Here is a 27,596-nt window from a genome sequence, read left to right on the forward strand (position 1 = left end):
TTCTCAGAATATTCCCTTTTCCACCAAGGTATGGTGATCTTGTAGTCAGTACATATAAGTTCAGGGAGTGCAGGGGGGGCTGGTCCCCTGGAAAAAGAGTTTTAAAGGAGAAGAGTGATCTTCGAGATTCACTCTTTTTTTTTCGCTTTTCATGATTCAACATTTCAAGTGCTGCCATTTCAATAGAGACTCAAAATTTTTCCTTAAAATAGGTAAAGTCCTTCGATTCATAGGTAAAAAAGTACACAAAATAAGTTCCTAGATAACCTTAATACGGCTCAATACCAAAAACAGCTTGTCTAATTAGACATTTCCGCTTGACAGCAAATACAATAAAAAAACAGTGTTCTTAAAAAGACCCATTTCTGTCATAAAATATTAAATTAATATTTTTGTGTGAAAGTGTTCCCCAATGGGGACTTATGTGACACAAATGGAAGACTGGAGAAGACCTTCAATCCTGTGAAGCCCAAAGGTACTGTCTTAAGGACAGCAAGAAAGTACTGAAGAGATTCAAGCCCTGGCTGCTATTTTATTCTTTGGGGTTCTCCAGCTACAGGGCTCTGGAAGCAAGTATGTGGAAGGGAGCCAGAGATTTTGGAGACTAACTGGCTGTTGTATCCTGGAAGTATATAACCAATATAGCCATTGGCTACTGCAACAGTGAGAATGATGAACATCATAAATTAGGCACGCCACTGATAATAGTAATAATAATAATAATAATAATACCTATTTGGTAACTAGGTAGGCACACTGGACACTGTCACTTTTCAGGGGCAACCTGGGAGCAATGGTTAACTGATATGCTCAAGGTCACACAGTAGGCAAATAAGGGCTGAGGAAATCAAAGTCTGTACCATAGGAAAGTACAGTTGCATACACTTACCATAAATGTAGATGTTAGAGTGTATTCACTGTTGCAGTCATTACATTTGGGTAATCTGCTGGCAGGTTGCCCTCAGTTGGCCTGATTAACAAAGTCTTGGGTCCTGCATCGGATGCTGTCCAATCTTCCATGACGTCAGGTCGTCAGGGGTATAAAACATGCAGCCAATGCCATTTTATCAGTTTTTCTTGCCCCAGATGTCAGGTGCCCCCGTAATGGGGAGCAAATAAAATTAAAAACACAAAAATATACCTCCAACCAAAAGCAAATACACCAAAAAGGCTTTTAAGTATAGTAAAAGAAATAAGAGTTATAGCCAGAGAAAAATAGGGGGCTGGAGGGAGGGTAACCAGGACAGCAACAGTGAATACACTCGAACATCTACATTTATGGTAAGTGTATACAACTGTACTATGTTCTTAGTGTTTCACTGCTGCATTCATTACATTTGGATAGATTCCCAAAGCTATGGTTGGGAGGAGGAGTTCATGCAGCATTAGGGGCAGCTATAAGGCCCTGCAAGACAGCAGTGACAAAGCCAGCTCTGGATTTAGAGAAAATTTGTAAGTGATAATGCTTGGTGAAAGTATGTACAGAACTCCAGGTAGCAGCTTCTAGAATATCCCTAGTAGGAACCCCTCTGAGAAAGGCTGCAGAAGTAGATGCAGCCCTGGTGGAGTGAGATCTGATCCCCTGGGGGATAGGTTTTCCATGGTGCTTATAGCAGAAATGAATGCAATGGCTTATCCATTTAGAAATGGTTTGTTTTGAAATAGCCTTTCCCTCTGCCCTGCAGCAAATGCTACCAGCAATTGTTCAGACTTTCTTGAGATTTAGTCCTGTCCAAGTAGAATCTAAGTTGTCTGTGCACATCCAAGGAGTGCAGAATCAATTCCCCTTTGTTCCGTGGATTGGGAAAGAAGGTTGGCAAATGAATGGACTGACTAAGAGCCACACTTGAAACCACCTTGGGCATGAAGGATGGATTGGTCCTCAGAGATACCCTGTCCGTACGAAAGATGATGAAAGGCTCCATTGCCATAAGGGCCTGTAATTCAGATACCCTTCTAGCTGAAGTGATTGCTAAAAGGAAAGCTGTTTTCCAAGAAAGAAATTTTAAGTCTGCAGTAGCAGCTGGCTCGAAGGGGGGTAGAGTGAGCTTCTCCAAAACAAAGTTAAGGTCCCAGGCAGGGGTAGGAGCTCTCCTGGGTGGTCTCAAGTTCTTTGCACCTCTGAGATACTGCTTAAGCAGGGGATGAGAGAAGAGGGGTGGTTCTGTGTTACAGTGAGCTGAAATAGCTGAAGCGTGAATTTTAATAGAGGAAAATGACAGGCCCTTGTAAAGCATCTCAGTTAAGTATTGCACAATCTGAGGTAAATTGATGTGCTCATTCCTAAAGATTGGTTCCAAGCACAGAATCTTTTCCATTTGTCAGCATAAGATTTTCTAGTACTAGGTCTTCTCGCCTCCAAGATGACATCCATCGCAGGTTTGCTGAGGGATGATAAGAGTGAATTGAAGTGATTAGCCAGGCTGCAAGGTTCAATGTTGGAAGCTGAGGGTGCAGAATTTGGTTTTCCTGCTGAGACAGCAGTGAAGGGGTCTGAGGCAGGTGCCATGGAAATATTTGCAACACACTGCACAGGAGTGGGTACCAGTGTTGGCGCGGCCAGTCTGGAGCAATCAAAATCATTCTTGGTTTGTCCTGTTTGACTTTTAGCAGAACTTTGGAGAGCAGAGGCAGAGGGGGAAAGGCGTAGACTGATGGTTTTTCCAGCTGAAGGACAGAGGATCCACTTTCCAGGCTTCTTTGTGACGAGTCCTTGTGCAAAACTTGTCCAACTGGTAGTTTTGGAGAGAGGCAAATAGATCTATGTCTGGGCTGTTGAAAATCCGTGGTTCTAGTTTCCACTTGTGTGGATCCATGAGTTTTCTGCTTAGTCCGTCTGCCAGTGTATTCAATTTTCCTGGCAGGAATTGAGCTTGTAGGTGCACTTGGTAGCTCAAGGCTGTGTTCCACAATGCAATGGCTAGTCTGCAGAGGGGGTAGGAATGTGTAGCCCCTGCTTGTTTATGTGCCACATAACCGTGGTGTTGCCTGTCTTTACCATTAGTTGTCCTGGAAAAATGTAGTCCTTGAAGGCTGTCAGAGCATTCTGTACAGCTAACATTTCTTTTTGATTGATATGTAGTTGCATTTGATTTGGGTTCCATTTGGCCTGAATGCACTTCCCTGCCAGGTGAGCCCCCCATGCATAGTCTGATGGATCTGTAGTTAGGGTTTGGGCAGCAGGGGGGAGTGTGAATGGCAGTCCCTTGTTTTGGTGGCAGGCCTCTGCCCACCATAGGAACTCCAGGCGTAGGCAGGGTATGATAGGAATCATTGTTTCCAGGCTGTGACAATGTTGACTCCATAGACTTTTTAAGTACCACTGTAGTTTCCTCATATGCAGTCTTGCATATGGAATTAGAAGAATGTAGGAGGCCATGAACCCCAAGGCTTGCAGTATTTGTCTTGCAGATAGCAGGGTTTTTGTGGCCACTTGTTTGAAGTAAGTTATCAAATGAATTTTCTTCTTTGGCGTGAGGAAAGCCATCTAGGCAGTTGTATTCAAGCTTGCACCCAGAAATGTAATCTGTTGAGAGGGTATCAGCTGCGATTTCTTTTCGTTTCTGGTGTACCCTAGACAAGTTAGAACTCTTTTTACAAATGCCAGATGATTTAGAAGTACGGCCTGGTTTTCTGCCTGAATTAAACAATCATCCAGGTATGGATATATCTGAATATTTCTCTGCCTGCAAAATGCAATAACTGGAGCCAGGCACTTTGTGAATACCCTGGGTGCAGTAGACAAGCCAAAGGGCAGTGCAGAGAACTGATAATGCAAGTAGCCTGCTTTGAAGCATAGGTATCTTCTGCAAGATTCCCTGATTGGGATGTGCAGGTATGCTTCTTTTAAATCTAGAGTTGCCAACCAGGCATCTTTGCCTAGCATAGGAAGTAACTGGTGAAGAGTCAGCATCTTGAATTTTGGAATGTCCAGAAAGGTGTTTAGAGTAGACAGGTCCAGAATTGGATGCCATGATTTGTCTTTTCTGGGTACCAGAAAAAGCCTGGAATAGAAACCTTGTCCCTTTTCCTCTTCTGGTACTGGTTGAATAGCCCCATGTTTAAGAGGGAAAGTACTTGTTTTTGAGCCTCTGCCCACTGATTTGGGGGCAGGTCCATCTACTCGTTTGGTGTTGGAAACGTGTGGAAATGAAATCTGTATCCCTGGGACACTATATTTAAAACCCATTTGTCCTGGGTTATGAGTTCCCAGTTCTTTGCATGAAGAGCAACCCCCCCCCCCAGAGGGGCGGTTAAAAGATAAGTGCTTGGTAATTTTAAAAGGAAGTCATTGAGACTGTTTACCATAGGGGGGTGTCTTGTTATTTCCAGATTTGGAAGTGGAGGCCCCCCACTGCTTAGCTCTGATTGTCCCCTGGGACTGAAATCTGGGGTTTTTGGTGTGTCTGAGTTTGGCTTGAGAGGATCTGGAAGGAGCTGGAAAAGACCATTTCTTAGTAGGCCAGTGCCTACTAAATTTTGAAGGTTGCACTTGTAAGAAATCTTTAACAGTTTGCATAGATTTAGCTTTATCGTCCATCTTTTTTAGAACTTCTTCAGCCTTATTGCCAAACAGGCAGTCCTGATGTAAAGGAGCATCCAACAATTTCGCTTTAACATGATCAGGCAAACATTGCTCCTTAAGCCAAACATGCCTTCTAAGCACAGACCCAGTAACAGCAGCCCAGCAAGAGGCCTCTAAAGATTCAAAACCACATTGCAAAGAAAGTTTTCCCACTTGTTCAGCAGAATGCAATAAATCATGTAAATCTTTATTTTCCACACAGTCAGGAATCAACATAATTTTCTGTTTAAGCAGTCCAATAACACGTTGCTGATATTTTAACAAATTAAATTGGCAGTTTAAAGCTCTGATTGCCAAGGTTGCAGAGGTATAAACATTTTTACCCCATCTATCCAGCGCCCTGGAGTCTCTATCAGAAGGGGTAGGATTTTTAGCAGTAGAAGCCTTAATGCTCTTGGGCACCTGACAAATGGTCTCTGGATCTGCAACAGGATTTTTGAAAAGGAATTTGTGGGACTCAGGAACCCTGTAGTATCTGTCAGGTTTACTAGGAGCTGGAGGCAGGGAATCAGGGGCCATACTGGATTCCGAAAACACATTATCAACAATGTCTAGTACAGGAGGTATAGCCAAAGGCCTATGCTGAGATGGAAGAAGGAAATCCCTAAGCCTTTTTTTTGAATCAGAAAATTCCTGACTTTCCCAGTGGAAATGCTCCCTTAAAGTATGCAAAGTTTCCCCAAAAGAAAAATCCTCAGGAGGGGAAGCAGAAGGGATGGAATCCTCTGCATCAGAATCCTCATAAGTAGGTATGGACAAATCCAGGTCATTAAAAGAGTCAAAAGAAACAGAATCCTGGTCAGAAGATTCATAATCAAGCTCAGCACTAGGCCTCTATGAGGGGGGGGGGGGTTTGACTACCCCTGATAAGAGTAATTAAATCTTCAGCCATTTTGATCATTTGCTTTTTAGGCATAGGGGCCTGAACATGTGGCCTGGGCGTCAGTTTTTTAGACATAGATTGAGATTTTGACCTTAGTAATGAAGGTAGAGTTGATTTAGTATGCAAGTCTTTAGGCCTGAATACACCCTCAGAAGCTGGTGCCTGCACAGTGGCTCTGGACCCATCCAAGGTAGAGGCATCCATGGGTTCCATAGATGAAGCATCTCATGGCATACCGGACTCCGAATGGGTCTCAGTAGAGGCCTGCGAATCAGAAGTAGTGGGTATCAGGGGCTGCGAAAGCACTTCATTGAGTACTGGTGAACTGGCGACTGGCTTAGGAGAAGCGTCGTCTGCAGTTTTGGACCTCAGAGGCCTGTTTCTGTCTTTATCTTTGCATTTTTTTTGAATTTCGGTAGTCGGATGGCTAACCGACGACATATCTGGATAATTAAACCGAGAACCGAAATATTTAGAGGCAAAAATGTACTGACGACGGATAGTGCGCTGATTAAATAAAGCACAAAACTGGCAGCATGGTACGTCGTGGTCAGGGCCTAGGCAAGGAATACAGTACGAATGAAAATCTTTATGAGGTATTTGCTTTCCACAAGTAATGAAATTAGTAACTTTTACTGACATTGGTAAGGAGCAAGAAAAAGTTTCCCCAATGGGGTACTTAGCTTTAAGTTGAAGACTTTGGTTCTGAAACTCGAAAACGAATATTTCAGGAGTCGGCTGACCGAACTGCTTCTGCTTCGGGCACCGCATGGCAAGAAAGACTGATAAAATGGCATCGGCTGCATGTTTTATACCCCTGATGACCTGACGTCATGGAAGAAGGGACAGCATCCGACGCAGGACCCAAGACTTTGTTAATCAGGCCGACTGAGGGTAACCTGCCAGCAGATTACCCAAATGTAATGACTGCAACAGTGAAACACGAAAAACATCTACATCTCACAACCTTAATTCCCTGCACCATCTGCCAGACTTAATATGCTAGAGGCTGACAATATCCATAAGTTAAAACTAGGCTATCAGATGGCAGACTATTACAAGCCTAGCTAATAACCAGAGGTCAGAATCAAACCCTGTACTTTGCATCTGTAAATTATGCCAACCTGAAGATTCTAGCTACAGGATCCATAAAAATTGTAAACCTAAGCACTGACTGCAGCCTGACTGTTTATGTATGTGCTCTTAGTCACAGTTAACCACCCTATCACTTCAGCTATAAAATGTGGCATGGAATTATATATATTAGTCTGAACAAAACTATTAGATTCATAGGTAAATACTAGGCTAGCTGCCCTTGTGGGCCATTTTAAATGTAGCCAGTTTCTCTTTTTATATTCAGAATAACCTATCCTATTTTATTATAGCCTGGCCTTACCCATCTCATGGCTGATAATTATATAGTAGCCCTAATGAGGTAATAAGGGGATATTTTATTCAGTGATTGACCTAATGAGGACTGTGTAAAGGGGACAATGACATCCCTAGATCTAGACACAATGCCTTTGTTTATATGCTGTGCAATATAGAATGACATTCTTAAAACAGTGGACACATTGGAAATATAGTCTAATATTTAGATGCACCTTAAAATGCTGTACAAGCAATACCTGCTAAAATCAGATGACTTACCTACAGGAGACAATCAAAAGTAGGAAATCACAATACACTTACTATAAGTCTCTGGAGAAATATTTATTTATTTGCCTTTGTCTACCAGAAATGTTTGACTGAGCCATGCCCATTTTCAGTAGAAGGCCCAGGCAGAAAAGCTTTATCACCCTACATTTATATTAGCAAGTGAATTAAAGACAGTTCTGAGAAAAAAAAAGTTACATTTCTCAGAAGAAGCAAATTTAAATTACAAGACTGACAGGAAAAAGTACTAATAGTTTAGTTTCCAGAATATAGCATTACCAGTTTTCAGTTATGCTTTTATCTGTGTTTAGGTAACACTGGCAAAAGACATTTCTTTAGTATTACTTTAGTTTCCAGATTATAACATTTATACACAAGTATTTTAGATGTCCAGTAATGTAAATTTCAGTCAAGATTCAGAATAATGCATTCATACTCAATTATGTGTTCCATATAGTACATTTCATTCAAATTTCAGAATATAACATTAATACTCAGTTATACATTTCTGCTTCACATTATTCAGTCAGTTTTAAGGGTAAAGTGACAGAATTATTTGTAACATATAACATTTCTACTGCATCAACATTCACATTATTCAGTCATTAGTTAAGGGTAAAGTGACAAAATTATTTATAACAGGCTTAGTAAAAAGAAGTTCTGTTCTTACCATAACGTCCCATGTGTGTTGTCCATCTCGTTCTTTATTCTCACTTGTGGGGTCGGATCTGTCTCGGCCAATACTCCAGCTCGAGTTCTTAAGCAAAGCTCGTGGGTCTCATTCTTTACCCACAATGCATTCCCCTAGTTACCTCAGATCTTGTTTGCCCCCCAGTAGCAGTTAAAAAGGGGTCATGTGGTAGCAATTTTCTGATGTATAAAAATATGGATATACCTACTGCCATAAAACTAGAACCAAACTGATAGGGTATATTCTCTGCAGCTATATGGCTTTGCTGAATTCCCATTTCTAGTCTACTAGGAGTTTAGGCAGGGGGAGGACAGAGGGTTGTGAGAATAAAGGGCGAGATGGACAACACACATGGAACATTATGGTAAGAACATAACTTCTTTATGTAATATTGTCAATCTCGCCTTTATTCTTACGTGTGGGACTGTTTCCCAGGCAGCTGAACTCTTGGGTGGCTCATGGGAGAATATTCCTCAGAACCATAGAACCAAAGGAGGTTCTACTCCTAGAGGCCAAATCCACTTTTGTAATGAGTAATAAATGTATGAAGGCTTGCCCAAGTAGCTGCTGCACAGATATTATCCAATGGTAGTCTAGCATGAAAGGCAGCAGACGTGGCCAGAGATCTAGTGGAATGAGCTTTAGCGACATTTGGGGGGGGGGCTTTCTTTTTAGAATTGTAAATGTGAGATATGTATGCTGTAAGCCATCTGGATAATGTGACTTTTGAAACTGGATGACCTTTAATTGTATCAGAATATGAGATGAAAAGCTGGTCTGATTTCCTGAATTCCAAAGTTCTGTGTAAATAGAAACATAACTGTCTATGAACATCTAGGAGATGCAAGGAATATTCTCCTTTGTTTTGGAAGGTGGGAAAGAAAACTGGAAGGTCTGTAGATTGGTTAAGGGTATTTTCTGTGACAATCTTGGGTAGAAAGGATGGATTAGTGCATAACGACACCCTATCTTTGTGAAAGATTAGGTAAGGAGGTTTAATGGACAATGCTTGCAACTCAGATACCCTTCTGGCTGAAGTAATTTCTACCAAGAACAGAGTTTTTCATGAGAGATATTTCATATCACATGTGGCTGAGGGCTCAAAGGTGGAAAATATTATGTTGGATATGAAGAAATTTATATCCCAAAGGGGCATTGGATGTTTGTATGGAGGCCATAGCATAACAGTGCCCTTCAAAAAAGCTTTGCAAAGTCTATGCAACATGACAGGATGGTCATTTTCTCCTATATGAAAATTAGACATTGCAGCTAGTTTAACTTTAACTTAGGCTGCCGCTGCTCCATCACTGAAGATCTCAGACAAAAACTGTAGCACGAAATGAACTGTTGCTGTAAAAGGATCTATTGTTTTACAGTCTGCCCATATAGTAAATATCTTCCATTTGCTTGTGTAAAGTTTCTGAGTAGATGTTTTATGGGATGATACAATGATATGCTTGATTGGGGAGGAGAGGGATGGAAACCTGGCAATTAGGGGAACTTGCACAGCCAAGCTGTCAATGTCATGGTGTCTAAGCTGGGATGAACCATCCCCGACAGTTGTGTCAGAAGGTCTGGAACTGGGTCCAGAATCCAGGGTTTGTCCTGGAGATGAGGCTGAATAAAGGGAAACTAGATTTGATGAGGCCAGTAGGGGGCAATTAAGATAATGGTTGTCTCCAACAAACTCACTTTCTGTAGGAGCTTTGGAATTAGAGGAATTGGAGAAAAGGCATAAAGAAGTCATGGGAGCCAATCGTGAACAAGTGCATACCTTGGTGACTCCCCTGTTGGAGGGATCAGGGCGAAACAGTTGCTGCATTTGGCACAGTTGAGTGATGCAAAAATGTTGCAGCAAGGCTGGCCCCATTTGCAGAAGATCTGTTACTTTCTGATTGAGGGACCACTCATGCGGCCATAGAATGGCTCTGGTCAGCTTGTCTGCAATGACATTGGATTTCCATGGAATGTGCATTCTATTAGAAAGCAGTTGGAGGCTATCACCAAATGCCAAACCCTGAGACCTTCTTGACAAAGTAAGTATGATCTGGTTCACCCTTCTTTGTTGATATACCAGACAAGAGACAAGTTGTTGGTCTGGATTGCAATTGTTCCTACAGGAAGAGAGTCCTGGAATGCTTGCAATGCTAGAAGCACCACTCTCATCTCTAGGACATTTATATGTAAGTGAACCTCATGATCTTGCCAGATGCCTTGAACTGTCTTGCTGAGAAAATGCCCCCCCCCCCCAAATCTGGGAAGAGTCCGTGGTCACCATAGCCAGAGGTTGTGAAGGAATAAAAGGATAGCCTCAAAGTACCGATAGTGAGTAGATCCACCATTGGAGGTCTTTTTTGCAGGCATTGGTTATCATGATCTTGTGAGACAGTGGAAGTTCCAAGACTGACCACTGAGCAAATAGCATTCACTGGAGAACTCTCATGTGGAGGCGAGCTAGGGGAATTAGTATGATGGAAGCAGTAATTTTTCCTGGGACCTGGAGAACTAGTTTTGTGGCGGCTTTGGACTTCTTTATAAGAATTCTGACAAGGTGACAGAGGTCGTCTACTCTGTCTTGTGAAAGTCTTGGTATCTGAGTGGTAGTGTTTATCTCTGCTCCTATGAACAGTAAGGTTTGCGATGGTTCTGGCACAGATTTCTCATCATTTATGGTAATGCCAAGGGAGGAGCAGTGTTGAAGGACCTACCTCAATTGGAGTACGTGATGCCTGGTTGGGACAGTTATGAGCCAGTTGTCCAAGTATGGAAACATACAGATTCCTTTGCTTCTCAAGTGAGCTGCTACCACTGCCATACATTTGGTGAACACTCTGTGGTTGTAGTGAGACCAAAGGGCAGAGTTCAAAACTGGAAGTGACTGGCTCCTAGCCGGAAGTGCAAGAACCTCCTGAACTGCCTGTCCATTCAAATATGGTAGTACGCGTCCTGAAGGTCTACAGAGCACATCCAATTCTCTTTTTCCAAAAATGGAAGTATTGACTGCAGTGTCACCATCCGGAACTTTGTCTTCTTTACTGATTTGTTTAGATTGCTGAGATCCAAAATGGGCCTCCATTCCTCTGTTCTTTTTGGAACTAAAAAGAATTTTGAGTAAGTTCCGGATCCTCACTGGTCTGCAGGGACTTTTTTTTTTGTTAGCAACTTTTGAATTTGTATAGTTGCTTGTTCCTTTTGACTGGGTGGAGCATCTGGAACCACTTTGTTTCTGGGGACAGGAAGGGAGAAGGGGATGTTGTATCCCCTGGATATTACTCCCTGCACCCATCTGTCATTTGTTATTTTTAGCCAGGTTTCTTGGTGCAGGGACGAATGCCCTCCGACTGCCTTCAGAGGCAAGCAATCGGGCACTCCTTCAGAAGCATTGGAAAGGTCTCCCAAAGAAAGATTCTCTGGAGCCTTGGTTTTGTGGACCCTGCTCCCCCACCCCCACAAGGGCAGCTTCTTCTGTTATTGTTCCTTCCTCTGCCTCTGGGGGAACTTTCACTTTGTGTATCTTGGTAAGACCTCTGAGATTTTTTGAACCACATCTTACCACTAGCTTTTTGACCCTTGGGAAAAGGTCTAGCAGGAGCGGAAAAACGCATTCCAAAGGCAGACAAGGTCTTACCCTCCTATTCACACCTGGTGAGCATTTCCTTCACTTTTGGTCCAAAAAGGGATGAGCTGTCAAAAGGGCGTTAATGAAGGAAGACATGAAGGGCTCCGCAAAATCGCAAAGACTCATCCAGGCCTGCCTGCTAAGAGAGATAACCAAGCTTGCTCCCCTACTCGTTCCATCAGTTGCATAAGAAATATGTCTCATGGATGAGTTGACAACTGAATTCAAGGTAGCGAGTTGAGCATTGACTTTCTCTGCCACTGCATCAGCTACAGCTCCTTGAAGGGAGCCTGATAATTCTTTAATCAGGTCCCTCTGCAGTCTGGTAAAGTGAGTAAGATAATTCAGTGACTGCAAAGCAAAAGTCACTGATCCGAAGACGGGCTTTCCATATCCGTCCATGGCCCTAGAGTCCTTATTAGGAGGATGGATAGAGGTACTTGTCTCAGAGAGTTCCTTTCTAGTGGCCACCACCACAACCATGGCATCAACTCCTACACCTTCTGTAAGAAAAACCTTTTCTTTTGGAGCAGTGATGTATTTATTTGGCCTCCTAGGAGTAGGGTCTATAGTGTCTGGGGTCTCCCAAGCCTTTTGTGAGATTAATTCAATAAGCTCATTGAAAGCAAGAGTCATACCAGAAGTTGATGGGTGAGATGCAAAGGCCTTCAGGAAGACCGACTCCTCAGCCAAAGGGGTGGAGGGCTGCCGATCACCTCTCTGTTTTAATAGTTCCAGGATTTCTCCAAAAGACACATCATCAGGAGGTGATTGTGGGGACCATTCTGCTTCATCAAGGTTGGCGTCAGATGTGATAGACTCTTCCGGTGAGTCCAGATGCTCTCTCTTGCATGTCCTCTTCTGAGGGTCATCTTCAGTAAGATACTCTGGAGAGGTTTCAGAAGAGGGGACAGTACCCTGAGGTGCATCCTGAGGCCTAACGTCTCTGCGGACTTGTGGAGAGGGCTTGTGAGAATACAAAGACACCTTGCCTGAGGAGGGAGGAAGAACCGAAAAGGACTGTGTCCTAGTCTGTGAAGAAGTCAAAGCTCTCCTCATTACTTCGAAGGCAGACCCTTCCCACTCTGAGGAAGTCCCCGGATCTGACATGCAAGTCATTGAAGCTGAGGGAATCCCCAGAGCAAAAGAGAGCAGCTCCAAAGCAGAGGTATGAGGTTAACTCACCCATGCTGTGGCCCCCAGAGGTATGGTCAGATCCAAAGAGATCTGACAGTTCTCCGCAGGCCTGACAGGGGAGTGTCAGCTCCCAGAGATCTCCTGCTCAGAAGGCATGGAGACACTAGGGGCAGTTGTAGGAACTGAGGAGATTGACGGCCCTGGACCCAACACTGACACAACCTGGATATTGGAATATTCCAGCTCCGAAGTAGGAGGAAGGATCAGAGGAGGAACTGAAACAGAAGAGGTAGTTTGAGAATTCTCCAATCCTTTGGGCTTAGATCCACGAGAAGTCTGGCCAAAGCAGGTGTCTTCAAAAGTCTCTCTACAAGCCTATCCACGTCTTCATCAGATAAACCCCTGGTAGACCTAATGGACAGGGTAGGTGACCTTGACATAGCTAAAAGTGAGAAGGGAGCCTGGAAGAAATCTTCCCAATGAAAGGAGATTGGCTCCTGTGTCTATGAGCAGTGGAAGTCATCTGCACTGTGAAAAACTGAAAGGCTGCCAGCCCAGCCAGATAGAATCTTGCAAATAATTCTATGTGATTTGTAAATATTAATATAATCCACAGGCTGGTTTAAAAATGTAAAAGAGAACTATATGTTATAATTAAACTATATGTTGCACTGAGCTTCAAAAATGTAACCACAGTGCATTCTGCTGGAAGAAAGCTGATAAGTCAAGTATTGTATGACTGTTTGATCTCAAACTCAGAGACTTGATGTCTGGGCTAAGACATTCCTTCTATTGTTTTGAGACCAGAGTTAATTGCTAGATTTTACATGTAGAATGCATTTTATTGCTGGGGCTTCCTGCAGGTGCAAGATTACAAAGATACATTAAATTCTGACTCTGTTAGCCTGGGAAATTAAACAAGATAATTGTCAAGAATGATATAGTCTAAAATGAGTCAGCAGTGATGTATTATCAATTTAAGACTTTCTCAGAGAGACAGAATGAGAGCATTTTGGATTTTGTCTGAACCTGAACACATCTATTCACCAGTACTCTGCCTTTGCTCTGCATGTATGTAAGTTATTTAGAACATTGTTTCTCTTAGAAATAGATAGAAAATAGTAAGGTTAGTCTGTTTTCTATATTTATGTCAGACTATTCTGCAGTATTATTTTAAGCATGTTCCTGTGTCTGAACTCTTGACTAGCACTGTGTTGAAATGGGGAGATTTGTCTTGTGGTTTTATTATTTATTATTAAATATTTTTAAACCTTTCAACTGTGGCTGTTTTGTGTAGAGATAATTTAAGTTCTAGAGTACAATGCATGTATATAGTAATACTGTCCAAGCCACTTCAATAAGCCTTGCAGTTCACCATACTTACTAACTGGATAATAATAATATTGCACAGCAAAATTGGACACCCTTTGGTAAGGGCTTTATTAGTAGCGGATATGAGTGCTTGGTGGCAGTGATTTCTACCTTATAGCCTGGGCAGAGAAGGGGGCATAGCTGGAGAACCTGTGCCAGCCTTTCCCAGGAGTGTCTGTGTGTTTGTAAATAACTCATATCTAAAAGTGGGTGTGTGTCAGCTACTTGGGCAGGGACACGAAGCACTGGTTGGACAGAGAGGGTGCTGGAGGTTTTAGCTTGACCACTAGGCTGAGACCTGTACCCTATATCTGTGCTAGTGGGGAGTATTATTGGGGATTTGGAGAGAAAGGGTGAAACCAGCCCCAGACTGACTTGTGATCTCTGTGTGCCCTTAAGGGAAACTGTACTTTACTGTGTGTGTACTTGTTATCCTTCCCAATGTGCACGCCCCTCACTGGTGTTAAATTGTACTTTACTGTGTGTGTACTTGTTATCCTTCCCAATGTGCACGCCCCTCACTGGTGTTAAATTGTACTTTACTGTGTGTGTACTTGTTATCCTTCCCAATGTGCATGCCCCTCACTGGTGCTAGTGGTGAGGATTGAGGCTCCTTGATTACTGGGCTAGTGCACGGGCGTCACATATTAACTTGTTGGCAGTAGTGGGATATCCACATCACATATTAATTGTATGATAGTGGTGACTTAGCCACATCACATACTAATTGGCTTATAGTTGTGTGGATAGTGAATTCCTGTAGCTTGTGTACAGCAATCACTGAAGGTGCTTTTGTACTCTAATTCAGCCATGCAGTGAATATTCAGACTTCAGATCACAATTGTTTTATTTCTTTTGTTAGCTAAGTTAGTCAGGGAGAGCAGGCAAGCATGTCAGCAGAGGAGTACGGAAAGCTGATAAGGAGCCAGTTGGCTATGTGCCAGGCTAAGGGGCAGGTGCATGGAAACCTGACTAAGGCAGACATGATTGCAGCTTTGGTCACAGCTGCATCAGAAAAAGTACAGTTGTGTACACTTACCATAAATGTAGATGTTCGAGTGTATTCACTGTGGCAGTCATTACATTTGGGTTATCTGCCTGCAGGTAGCCCTCAGCCAGCCTGAATATCAAAGTCTTGGATTCCTGCGTTGGATACTGTCTCTTCTTCCATGACGTCAGGTCATCAGAGGTATAAAACATGCAGCCGATGCCATTACATCAGTTTTTCTTGCCCCAGATGTCAGGTGTCCCCATAATGGGAAGCAATTATATATTAGGTTACACCTCCAACAAAAAGCAAATACATCAGAAAGCTTAAATACACCAAACAAGAAGGAAGGTAGAGCCAAGAGAACTCAGGGGGCTGGATGGAGGGTAACCAGGACTGCAACAGTGAATACACTCGAACATCTACATTTATGGTAAGTGTACAAAACTGTACTATGTTCTTCATGTTTCACTGTTGCAGTCATTACATTTGGGTTGATTCCCAAAGTTAAGGAAGGAAGGAGGAATTTAGAGAGCATTAGGACCAGCTATTAAGCCCTGCAAGACTGCAGTGGCAAAACCAGCTCTGGATTTAGAAAAAATAGGCATGTGGTAATGCTTGGTGAAGGTATGTACAGAGCACCAGGTAGCAACTTCTAGGATGTCCCTGGTAGGGACTCATCTGAGGAAGGCTGGTGGAATGTGATCTTATCCCCTGTGGGGAACTTTTTCCATGGTGCTTACAGCAGAAATGAATGCAATGGGCTATCCATCTAGAAATGGTTTGCTTTGAAATGGCCTTCCCTCTGCCCCTGCAGCAGAGCCAACTAGCAGCTGGTCAGATTTTCTGAGAGACTTGGTCCTGTCCAAATAAAATCTAAGTTGTCTGTGCACGTCCAAAGAGTGCAGTATTCGTTCACCTTTGTTTTGTGGGTTCGGGAAAGAAGTAGGCAAATGAATGGACTGATTTAGGGCCACACTAGACACCACGTTGGGCATAAAGGAAGGACTAGTCCTGAGGGAAACCCTGTCTGCATGGAAGATAATGAAGGGCTCCACTGCCATGAGGGCCTGTAATTCAGACACTCTTCTTGCTGAAGTGATGGCTAGAAGGAAGGCAGTTTTCCAAGAAAGGAATTTCAACTCTGCAGTTGCAGCTGGTTCAAATGGAGGGAGAGTGAGCTTTTCCAATACAAAGTTAAGGTCCCAGGCTGGAGTAGGGCTTGCCTGGGGGGTCTTAAATTTTTGGACCCTCTGAGGAACTGCTTTAGCAGGGGGTGAGAGAAGAGGAGTGGTTCAGTATTATAATGTGCTGAAATGGCAGAGGCATGAATTTTAATTGACGAGAAGGATAGGCCCTTGTGGAGCATTTCTGTTAAGTACTGAAGAATATGAGGTAAGCTGGGCATTGCTGTGCCCATCCCCTGAGTCTGGCTCCAGGAACATTATCTTTTCCACTTTTCAGCATAAGATTTTCTAGTGCTAGGCCTCCTTGCTTCCAGAATAACATCTAACACCTGCTTACTGAGGGATGCTATTGGAGAGCTTAAGGGATTAGCCAGGCTGCAAGGTTCAGGGTTTGAAGCTGGGGGTGCAGAATCTGGCCCGCCTGCTGGGACAGCAGGGAAGGTGTCTGAGGTAGGTGCCATGGCTCCAGCAGTATCATACTGCGCAAGAGGGGCTACCAATGCTGGCGTGGCCAATCTGGTGCAGTCAGTATTGTCCTTGGTTTGTCCTATTTGATCTTTAGCAGAACCTTTGAGAGGAGAGGCAGAGGGGGAAAGGCATAAACCGAGAGGCTTTTCTAGGTAAAGAACAGGGCATCTACTTTCCAAGCTTGACTGTGGGGAGTCCTTGTGCAGAATTTGTCCAATTGGTAGTTCTGGGGGGAGGCAAACAGGTCTATTTCTGGAGTCCCCCATTTGTTCCTCAAGGGGTTGAATATTTTTGGTTCCAGCTTCCATTTGTGTGGGTCCATGAGACTTCTGCTTAGGTTGTCTGCTAGTGAATTTAGCTTGCCTGGCAGGAATTGAGCTTGTAGGTGCACTTGGTAGCTCAAGGCTGTGTTCCACAGAGCCATGGCTAGTCTGCAAAGAGGGTACGAGTGGGTTCCCCCCTGCTTGTTTATGTACCACATAACTGTGGTGTTGTCTGTCTTCACCAATAATTGTCCTGGAAGTATGTGGTCCTTGAAGGCTATTAGGGAATTGTGTACAGCTAACATTTCTTTTTGGTTGATATGCAGGTGCATCTGACTCGGGTTCTATTTGCCCTGAATGCACTGCCCTGCCAAGTGAGCCCACCCATGCATAGTCTAATGCATCTGTTGTTAGGTGGGTGGCAGGGGGTAGATTGAAAGGGAGCCCCTTGATGAGGTGACTGGCCTCTGCCCACCAAAGGAACAATGTCTTTATACAAGGAATGATAGGAATCATTGTGTCCAGATCCTGAGAATGTTGGTACCATAGGCTTTTTAGATACCATTGTAGTTTCCTCATCTGCAGTCTTGCATATGGAATTAGTAGAATGCAAGAGGCCATGAACCCCAGGGCTTGCAGAATTTTCTTTGCAGATAGCTGGGTCTTTGTGGCCAGTAGTTTGAAGTAGGCTGTCAAATAAACTTGTTTCTCTGGTGTGAGGAAAGCCATCTGAGAAGTTGTGTTCAAGCTTGCTCCCAGGAATACAATCTGTTGGCAGGGTACTAGGTGAGATTTCTTTTCGTTTATGGTGTACCCCAGCGAGGTTAGAAGTTTCTTTACAAATGCCAGATGTTTTAATAGCAAGTCCTGGTTTTCTGCCTGAATCAGACAATTGTCCAGGTATGGGTATATATGAATATTTCTCTGCCTGCAAAATGCAATGGTTGGAGCTAGACACTTTGTGAATACCCTGGGCACAGTAGATAAGCCACAAAGAAGTCTGCTCTGAAGCGTAGGTATTTCCTGCAAAATTCCCTTATTGGAATGTGCAGGTAAGCTTCCTTTAAGTCTAAGGTTGCCAACCAGGAATCTTTGCCCAGCATAGGAAGCAGCTGTTGAAGTGTTAGCATTTTGAATTTTGGGATTACCAAAAAGGTGTTTAGAATAGAGAGGTCCAGGATAGAACGCCATGAGTTGTCTTTTCTGGGTACCAGGAAAAGTCTTGAGTAAAAACCTTGTCCCCTTTCTTCTGCTGGGACAGGTTGAATAGCCCTGATACTTAGAAGAGAGAGAACCTGCTGTTGAGCCTCTGTCCACTGATTTGGGGTAGGTCTGGCCAACCGTTTGGGGTTGGTAAGGTGAGGAAGTGGAATCTGTATCCTCTGAAAACTATATTTAAAACCCATTTGTCCTGGGTAATGAGTTCCCAGTTTTTTGCATGCAGGGTGAGCTTTCCTCCTAAGGGAGCAGGCAGCTGAGCAGGGTTTGGAAGGGTTAAGGTTATGTCATTGTGACATTTTTCCATAGGGGGGTGTCTTATTACTTCCAGCTTTGGAAGTGGGAGCCCTCCACTGCTTAGGCCTGTGTGTAGCCTGAGACTGTAACCTAGGTGGTCTGCTGCTCCTGGGTTTGGACTGAGAAGGCCTGGAAGAGACTGGAAAGGATCAATTCTTAGAAGGCCAATGCCTACTAAATCTGGGAGGCTGTACTTGCAGGAAATCTTTAACAGTTTGCATATATTTAGCTTTTTCCTCCATCTTTTTAAGGACTTCTTCTGCTTTGTTGCCAAACAGGCGGTCTTGGTTTAAGGGAGCATCCGGTAATTTAGCTTAAACATGACCTGGCAAGTTGTGCTCCTTAAGCCAAGCATGCCTTCTAAGTACAGACCCAATGACAGCAGCCCTGCAAGATGCTTCTAAAGAGTCAAAACCACATTGCAAAGTATGTTTACCAACTTGTTCAGCAGAATGCATTAAATCCTGTAATTCTTTATGTTCAGTACAGACAGGAATCAACATCATTTTCTGTTTAAGTAGTCCCAAAATATGCTGCTGATACTTTAACATATGAAACTGGCAATTTTAAGGCCCTAATGGCCAAAGTGGCAGAAGTGTATACCTTCTTACCCCATCTGTCCAAGGCCCTGGAATCTCTATCAGAGGGGGTAGGGTTTTTGGCAGCAGTAGCCTTAATGCCCTTTGGTCCTTGGGAAATGGTCTCTGGATCCACAGTAGGATTATTTGAAAAGGAACTTGTGAGAGTCAGGTACTCTGTAATACCTGTCAGATTTTCAGGGAGCTGGAGGTAAAGTGTCTGGGGCCAGGCTAGATTCCAAGAAGGCATGTCCAGAACAGGAGGGATAGCTAAAGGCCTGTGTTGAGGGAGGAGTAAGAATTCCCTAAGCCTCTTTTTAGAGTCAGAGTAATCCTGGCTTTCCCAGCGGAAATGCTCCCTAAGAGTGTGCAATGTTTCACCAAAAGAAAAATCTTCTGCAGGGGAAGCAGAGGGAATAGAATCCTCTGCATCAGAATCCTCATAGGTAGATAAGGGCAAATCCTGGTAATCAGAAGAAACAGAAATTTCAGAATCCTGATAAGAAGAATCAGAAGGAACATCAGTTCTAGGTCTTTTAGAGGGGGAAGGCTGACTTCACTTAATTAAAGTAATAAGGTCTTCAGCCATTCTAAGCATTTGTTTTTTAGGCATATGGGCCTGACCATGCAGTTTGGACGTCAGTTTTCTAGGCGTGGGTTGAGTTTTAGGCCTTGATGAAGACGATGGCATTGGTTTAAAATGCAAATCTGTAGGCCTGAGTACACCCTCAGAAGTCAGTGCCTGCACAGCGGCTCTGGACCCATCTAAGGTAGAGACATCCGCAGGTTCCATAGTTGAAGAAGCATCTCGCAGCATACTGGACTCTGAATGGGTCTCAGTAGAGGCCTGCGAATCTGAAGTAGCGGGTATCAGGGGCTGAGAAAGTGCCTCACTGAGTACCGGCGAACTGGCGACTAGATTAACGGAAGTGTCGGTGGCAGTTTTGGACCTATACAGTCTGTCTCTGTCTTTATCCTTACATTTTTTTTTCAGAATATCGGTAGTCAGATGGCTTACCGAAGCCATTTCTGGATAATTAAGTGAAGTACCAAAATAATTTGCTGTGAAAATAGACTAAAGATGAATAGTTTGGGGGTTGAATAAGGCATAAAACCAACAGCGAGGGATGTCGTGGTCTGGGTCTAAGCAAGGAATGCAGTATGAATGAAAATCTTTATGAAGTATTTGCTTTCCACAGGTAATACAATTGTTAACTTTTACTGACATTGGTTAAGAGCAAGAACAAGGAACCCCAATGGAGTACTTAGCGTTTTTCAAAGACTTCGATTCTGAAACTCAAAAACGAAATTTCAGGAGTCAGCCGACAGGCACTTGTGAACTGCTTCTACTTCGGGCACCTCATGGCAAGAAAGACTGATGTAAAGGCATTGGCTGCATGTTTTATACCCCTGATGACCTGATGTCATGGAAGAAGAGACAGCATCCGACGCAGGAATCCAAGACTTTAATATTCAAGCCAGCTGAAGGCTACCTGCAGGCAGATAACCCAAATGTAATGACTGCAACAATGAAACACAAAGAACATCAGCAATCAAAAGGATGATCAGACTGGCCATGGAGATGTACAACACTCAGAGAATGGACAGCTCAACCTTTCTACAGAGGACTTAAAAATCCATTTGAAGCTAAAGAGACTTGAGTTGGAGGCCAGGCATTTGGAAACAAGCAGCAGAGAGACTGAGATGTCTACAGACTGAGAAGAATGAGAAACTGCTATGCCTGGAAGCTGAGGAGGAGAGGCAGTGGCAGCATGAAAAGGAGATGCTGACTCTTCACCAGAGTCATGGAGGTAATGGGGAATGGGGTAACTGGCCCCCAGAAGCACAAAAGGTCAGTAAATTTCTTCCACAGTTTGCAGAGGGGGATAATTTTGATAGTTTCATTCATATGTTTGAGAGGGTATGTAAGCAGTATGATGTTGACCAAAGGCTCTGGGTATGGTTCATGACCCCTTTACTCCATGGCAAAGCTGCAAATGTACTTTCCAAACTGTCAGATGATTTTTTAAATTATATGGCTGTTAAGAATTGTTTGCTAGAATTTTTTAAGCTAACACCTGAAGCTTATAGGAAAAGGTTTCGTGAGCATAGACGCAAGGCAGATGAAAGTGTGCATGAATATGTTGCTGAACTGAGCACTTATTTTCATAGGTGGGCGAGTGGATGCCAGGGCACCCCCTCTGAAGGGCTAGTAGACCTTTTGGTGAGGGAACAACACCTTAGCACTTTGCCTGAGGACATGAGGATCTGGTTAGCAGATAGACAATATGCTACTTCAGATGAATTGGGGAAGAAGGGGGACCTATACCTAGCAAGCAGGGCATCCCTGCACAGGAAAGGGACCCCCAGTACTGCTTCTAAAGGAACCCATGGTGTGCAGCCAGACCGCCCAACAGAATCTGCCAGTAGCAGGGGAAGCCACTAGTCCAGGTACACGTCCAGGACCTAGGGTTAAATGTTTTGAATGCAACCAGTGGGGCCATGTGGCATATAAATATCCACAGAAGCAAGGTGGGGAACAAAAGGTGAGGGGGCCAGTAAGTGGGAAAGACAAAATGCCAATAGTAGGTTGTCTTGAGACAATAGGGGTACCGAACTACCATCCTGCAGATGTCCTGATAGGGAAGGATTTTGATGAGGCAGTACCATGTGTTAATTCAATTACACGCAGTCAGGCCTGGAGACAAGCATGTGGGTCGTGGCAGCCTGGGGGAGACCCAGTCAGACTGCATACTTGCAGGGAGGGAGCCACTCTGTAGCAGTGAGACTGAAGGTGAGCCACAGCTGCTTGTGGGTACTGATGTTCCCATGGACAGAGTGACTGCAAATGTAGAGGTGGATAGTAGTACCCAGGCTGACAGTGAGGCACCACTGTCAGAGGATACCAGACTTCCTATGGAAGGGGAGCTGGAAAGGGTTACAAAGATAGAGTTGAGACAGGCTCAGCTCTCAGACCCTACATTACAAGACCTGAGGCAGGTAGCTAGTGAAGCACCTGGTTCTCAAGGAAGGGGGAATCTGTATACTGGGACAAAGGGTTACTGTATAGAGAATGGACCCCTAAGGGAAGGCTAGAAGGTGAGAGGATACAGCAGTTGGTAGTACCTAGAGCCTATCATCTGGCACTTCTAGCCATAGCCCATGATACTCCCTTTGCAGGTCATATGGGTATAAAACGTACAAAGAGACGTATTATGCAGAACTTCTATTGGCCTGGCATTTCAAGAGATGTAACAGGGTACTGCAGGACCTGTGAGCAGTGCCAGAAGGCAGGCAAGGCAGGAGACAAGGTGAGAGCTCCTTTGATGCCTTTGCCTGTGATTGAGAAGCCATTTCAGAGGGTAGCTATGGATATTGTGGGGCCTTTAAGTACCTCAAGTTCCACACAGAAAAAGTATATCCTAGTGGTAGTAGGTTATGCTACAAGATACCCTGAGGCAGTGGCTTTGTCCTCCATTGAGGCAGAAAAGGTGGCAAATGCTTTGTTAGAGACTTTCAGCAGGGTAGGTTTCCCAAAAGAAATACTGACTTTCATGTCAGACATGCTGGCTTGATTGTGGAAGTACTGTGGGGTGAAGCAGCTGAAGACTACCCCTACCATCTCCAGACTAATGGTCTTGTTGAGAGGTTAAACTCTACAATCATGTCCATGCTACGGGCATTTGCAGACCAGTTTAAGAGGGAGTGGGACAAATATTTGCCCCATCTGTTGTTTGCTTACAGAGAGGTTCCCCAGGAATCCACAGGTTTTTCACCCTTTGAGTTGCTGTATGGGCATAGGGTGAGGGGACCTCTTGATTTAATTCGAGATGAGTGGGAAGGTGAATGTGAATCTCACAAGGAGTCTGTTGTGGCATATGTCCTAAACCTCATGAGAAGGCTCAGGGAACTCATGCGCTTGGCCCAGGAGAACCTGACAGAAGCCCAACAACAGAAAAAGGTCTGGTATGAGCGGAATGCTCGAGCTAGAGAGTATGTTGTAGGGAAGCAGGTAATGGTTCTTATTCCTGCCAGACACAACAAGCTGCAAGCAGCCTGGGAGAGACCCTACAAGGTGATAAGCAAGGTAAGTGATGGTAACTACCTGGTAGAACTGCTAGGCAGGAGGCAGGGGCACAAATTGTACCATGTTAATATGATGAAACCTCAGCATGATAGAGAGGCCCTTGTGGTGAGTATTTGCAGTGGATTGCAGGAGGAGTCTGAGGGAGATCTGGTGATTGATCTCCTCAGTGATGCTCGAACTGACACCTCAGTGGAAGTGGTAGCAATGTCCCAGCAGCTATCTCCTACCCAGGTTCGAGAAATCCGAGCAGTGTTACAGGAGTTTGGAGACATGTTCACTGGGAAACCAGGGTGCACCCACCTGATACAGCACCCAAAGGCCTATTAGGCAGGCCCCTTATAGGGTGCCTGAGTGAGTCAAACAGACTTTGAGGGAGGAGATACAGGAGATATTGGAACTAAGGGTAATTCAAGAGTCCAACAGTCCCTGGGCCTCCCCAGTGGTGCTAGTACCAAAGAAGGCTGCAGCACCAGGCAGACCTCTCAAACGATTGGGGGCAAATATCAACTGAATCAGGGACAAGTCAAGAACAAATCAGGGACAATCAGGGACACTTTTAAAATATTAGTGCTATTAACTTGAAACATTGACTGACTTAGAGCATATGAATTAATACACATTTTCTGAAGTAAAAGAAGTTTATAACTCTTAATTATTATCATTATTCATTAAGTGTAATTCACCACCTATCCTCCAAATGTCACTAGTTTTAGGAGGGATTAAGAGAGACAGAGTTAGAATATGAGTCAATATCAGGGACAGTTGAGAGGTATGGCACCAGGTTCTGTGTGGACTACAGGAAATTAAATAGTCACACAGAGACTGATGCTCACCCCATGTATAGGACAGATGAAGCCCTAGAGCAGCTGGGTGGGGCTAAGTATTTTACTACCATTGATCTTACCAAGGGTTACTGGCAGGTGCCCTTAACTCCCAATGCTAGAGAGAGGTCAGGCTTTGTGACTCCTTTTGGCTTGTATGAGTTCACAAAGATGCCCTTTGGGATGAAAAATGCCCCAGGGACTTTCCAGAGGCTGGTAGATCATATCCTAGCAGGAGGATTTGCCCTTGCTTACCTAGATGATATTGCCAGCTACAGCCATTCCTGGCAAGAGCACCTTCATCATACCAGGGAGGTGTTGGGCAGACTACAGAGGGCAGGGCTGACCATTAAGCCCAGCAAATGTCAGGTGGGTATGGCAGAGGTCTCCTATCTGGGACATAGAGTGGGGCGTGGTATGATCAGGCCAGAACCTGTCAAAGTAGAAGCCATTCAGGAATGGCCTGCACCTGTTACCAAACAGCAGGTGAGGGCATTCTTAGGGACAGTCGGGTACTACAGAAAGTTCATCCCCAGTTATAGTACCATAGCTGCTCCCCTCACAGACCTGACAAGGAAAAACAGGCCATATAAGGTAGTGTGGATCACAGCATGTAAGCAAGCATTCCAGAAGCTTAAAGAAGCTTTGGGAGGACCCCCTCTGTTAGCCAGTCCAGATTACAGCAAAGAGTTTGTTGTGCAGGCAGATGCTTTGAACCATGGGGTGGGGGCTGTACTTAGCCAGATTTCTTCAGAGGGAGAAGAGCACCCAGTGGTTTATCTCAGTCGTAGGCTCCAACCCAGGGAGGAATGCTATGCAGCTGTAGAAAAGGAATGTCTAGCCATAGTGTGGGCACTGCAAAACTTCAGCCTTATCTGTATGGAAGGAAATTCAATGTAATTACAGATTACAATCCCCTAACATGGTTACACCGACCAGCCAGCAAAACACTAAGTTGCTAAGATGGAGCCTAGGATTGCAAGCATATGATATGTCAATGCAGCACCGCAGTGGGATTAGCAATGCCAATGCAGATGGGCTCTCAAGACAGGGAATGGGGTAAGGTATACTAAGATAGACCTAACCCTCACAAGCAATGTTTCTCAAGGGTCACTTGAAAAACTAGCTTGAGTTCTCAGGAAGGGGAGAAATGTGAAAAACTGAAAGGCTGCCAGCCCAGCCAGATAGAACCTTGCAAATAATTCTACATGATTTGTAAATATTAATATAACCCACAGACTGGATTTACAAATGTAAAAAATAACTATATGTTATGATTAAACTTTATGTTGTACTGAGCTTCAAAAATGTAACCACATTGCACTCTGCTGGAAGAAAACTGATAAGTCAAGCACTGTATGACTGTTTGATGTCTGGGCTAAGACATTCCTTCCATTGTTTTGAGACAAGAGTTAATAATTTTACATGTTTAATGCCTTTTATTGCTGGGGCTTCCTGCAGGTGCAAGATTACAAAGATATGTTAAACTCTGAGTTTCTGTTAGCCTGGGAAATTAAACCAGAGAAGTGTCAAGAATGATGTAGTCTAAAATGAGTCAGCAGTGATGTATTATCAATTTAAGACTTTCTCAGAGAGACAGAATGAGAGCATTTTGGATTATTCTGAACCTGAACACATCTACTCACCAGTACTCTGCCTTTGCTCTGTATATATGTAAGTTATTTAGAACATTGTTTCTCTTAGAAATAGATAGAAAACAGTAAGGTTAGTCTGTTTTCTATATTTATGTCAGACTATTCTGCAGTATTATTTTAAGCATTTTCCTGTGTCTGAACTCTTGATTAGCACTGTGTTGAAATGGGGAGATTTGTCTTGTGGTTTTATTATTTATTATTAAATATTTTTAAACCTTTCAACTGTGGCTGTTTTGTGTAGAGATAATTTAAGTTCTAGAGTACAATGCATGTATATAGTAATACTGTCCAAGCCACTTCAATAAGCCTTGCAGTTCACCATACTTACTAACTGGATAATAATAATATTGCACAGCAAAATTGGACACCCTTTGGTAAGGGCTTTATTAGTAGCGGATATGAGTGCTTGGTGGCAGTGATTTCTACCTTATAGCCTGGGCAGAGAAGGGGGCATAGCTGGAGAACCTGTGCCAGCCTTCCCCAGGAGTGTCTGTGTGTTTGTATATAACTCATATCTCAAAGTGTGTGTGCGTCAGCTACTTGGGCAGGGACACAAAGCACTGGTTGGACAGAGAGGGTGCTGGAGGTTTTAGCTTGACCACTAGGCTGAGACCTGTACCCTATAGCTGTGCCAGTGGGAAATCTTATTGGGGATCTGGAGAGAAAGGGAGAAACCAGCCTCCGACTGATTGTGATCTCTGTGTGCTCTTAAGTGAAATTGTACTTTACTGTGTGTGTGTACTTGTTATCCTTCTCAATGGGCATGCCCCTCACTGGTGCTAGTGGTGCGTATTGAGGCTCCTTGATTACTGGGCCAGTGCATGGGCATCACAGGCACCAATGTAATTTCCCGCTCCAAAGGAGTGTTGGAGCTGGGAGGAGATGTTTGCTCCGATAGAGCCTTCAGGTCCATCAGTTTTGGAGCCTTCTGCTTCAGCTCTGATGAGGATCTTGGTGCCAATAAATGTATTTTAGTTGGCATTTCAGAAGGATCAGAAGATATAGCCTCACAGAAAGGCATTTTCCAAAGGTCTTTCAAAATCATTTTAGTTTTGTGTTCCATTAACGCCCGCTGATTAAAGTTGTGGCAAATGGAACAAGACTCCTGCAAATGAAGAGGCCCAAGTAATACACACACAAAGTGTGTGAATCACTAAGGGGCATCTTCTTACTGCATTTTTCACACCTCTTAAAGCTTAAAGACTTACTTTCCGGAAACATACTTATTTTTAAACATCTCTCACCAAGCTAGGAACCAATTTTGTTGGTACCTGTTGCCCTGAGGCTCTGTTATGCTATGCGACTATTTGGTGTTCCAGTTCAATGTTCCTGCTTATGCTCAGTGCGCTAACTTCGCTATTATCTCGCTTGGTGTCTCAGTCTCAAGATAATAACCACATTCAAGCCGCTGTGGATTTTGCTCGCTTCGCATATTCTTTTTAAATACTACACTCATTGAATGGTGAGAAAAGTCCTTCTCCAATAACTTATTATCTGTTCTCAATACACACAGTCTAAGGAACATTACTTAATACCCATAAACTGTAATCGATTGAGGTCTAAATGAAGATTTCTCGCTGGAAAATTGGTGAACTTTTGCTGAGCTAGAGAACTGGCTTTACAGTTTAAAGAGTAAAGAGTACATCAATCTATGTTTGATATGTAATGTCCATAGCATTAATATTGCTTTTTTTTTTTTTCCCTTTGGGCCAATCTGGCCGCTCTTACCTTACTGTGTCGTTTTGTCTCTATTTTATTACTTGTAAAGTTATTTCTCTTCTTTCTGTGGTAACCTAAGATATTTTTGAACAAAGAAAGTTATTTATACAATTTGATGATTCTCCTACAGACTTCACAAGGCTTAGCTTTTGTCAAGCTCACTTATTGCTTTCCCTCACTTGTTATATTGGATAGCATAAATCCCTGTTTTTGGTGGACTCTTTACTCAGCTATTCTTATTTTCTAGTTAATTTAGCTAGGGTAATCCTTATTTTCCCATTATAATATTCTTTCTTTGCACAACATATATTCTTTCCAACAACTTTTACTCAACTAAATCAGACATTTTCTAACAAGTGCCTAATGGCCATTG

This window comes from Protopterus annectens, chromosome 1.part2 (assembly GCF_019279795.1).
Source record: "Protopterus annectens isolate FY-2018-M chromosome 1.part2, PAN1.0, whole genome shotgun sequence".
Taxonomy (NCBI): domain Eukaryota; kingdom Metazoa; phylum Chordata; order Ceratodontiformes; family Protopteridae; genus Protopterus; species Protopterus annectens.